Raw genomic sequence first — 1,609 nt, forward strand, 5'->3', positions numbered from 1 at the left:
AGCCAAAACAAAACATCAACAAAAAATACTTTATCCGCAAATGTAGTTATATTCTGAGGAACCAAGTGTCAGGACTTCAACATAAATATTTTGAAGTCAAGGGATATAATGTAGCCACATAGCTTAATAGAGACTCCCTGGTATTCTTCAGGAAATGCTGCCCTGTTAACTGGCATGTTCATTTATTTATTAGTTTTTAAGGTTTCTCTCTACTTAAATATCAGCCCCAGAAGGCCAAAGTCTCTATTTTGCTAACTGAAGTGTCTCAGTTTTGAGCTCATTGCCTGCAGACTAGCCCCTGATGAATATTCACGGAGGGATGAAGGCCTTTTGTGAAGTCATTATAAATCACACACACAAGTGAGAGGAAAACTGTTCAAATTGTTAAGAAAGCAAGACAAAGTATATAGGTAGCACAGTTTCATTTTTAAATCATTGAAACGCTTTATTGACGCTTAGAGAGAAGTATGCCATAAAATGCTAATAGGAGGGGTATCTTGGGATGGGGTTTTATTTCTAGCTTTCGGTGATTTCTTAACTTTTTACAGCTGATATATATTTTTTATGTCTGTAAGAAGCTAAATATAGTATAGTTAATCTTTAACAGAAGTTATCTTGTCTTCACTTTTAATTGGCTATCATGTATCTATTTCCCTTTTCTTTTTCAGCAGTGAATGGTGAGGAGACAGTGCGGCAGGTTTCTTGAAGCCCAGTGGCACAGTACAGCTTGGTGGTGTCAGATCTGTTTGTCACACCTGTCCGGAGTTCCGATTCTTCTTCAGCAATGGGTGATGACGGCAGGACAAAGGGCAGTGCTGTTCTCTGACCTAGATGGAATTTGGGTCTTTTGATCAATGGTTTGGAGAAACATTCCAGGGTGTGCTTATCACTTTATTTTCTTCCGCGAGTAGGCCAGACAATGTCCAGAATCTCTCACGCAGTTTTGGCAGAAGCCTGCAGATATCTGGAAGGGCGGAAGGAAATGGTGGGGAAGCACCTGCCTAGTGTCCAGACCTAACCCGGATAACAGCTGAAGTCACTGTTCTCTGGGTGTCACATATCTACACACTCTGCACCTACCTCCCATTCCCACTGACTCTCCGCTTTATAAATGGAGCCAGGGCTTTCCTGTCTCAACTGCCCAGTCCCAAATAAACACACAGAATACAAACTGCTTGGTCAATAGCTCAGGTTTATTACTAACTAGTTCTTACATTTAAATTAACCCATTTTTTATCAATCCATGTATGGCCAGGTGGCTCATGGTTTTACCTGTTCTAGTGTCTTGTTTATTGGGCAGCTGGCTCACGTCTCTCTGGAGTGCACCCTTCTTCATCCGAGTCCTTAGTTTGATTATCCCGCCTAACTTTATCCTGCCTTGCTATCGGCCAATCAGCTTTATTATTAACCAATGGGAGTAATACATATTCACAGCATAAGAAGGATAATCCCACAGCACCCCTTTTCCCACCATCTTTCTCTCACAGTCATGTCTATTCATTTTTTGTAAGTCATCACTTTTTAAAAAATGAGAGAAACTATCAGATAACAAAAACTTCAATAAAGTATTGTTGACATATCTTTTGCTTCAGGTTGCATTAATGGTTCC

This window comes from Myodes glareolus, chromosome 1 (genome assembly GCF_982192425.1).
Source record: "Myodes glareolus chromosome 1, mMyoGla1.1, whole genome shotgun sequence".
Lineage (NCBI taxonomy): Eukaryota > Metazoa > Chordata > Mammalia > Rodentia > Cricetidae > Myodes > Myodes glareolus.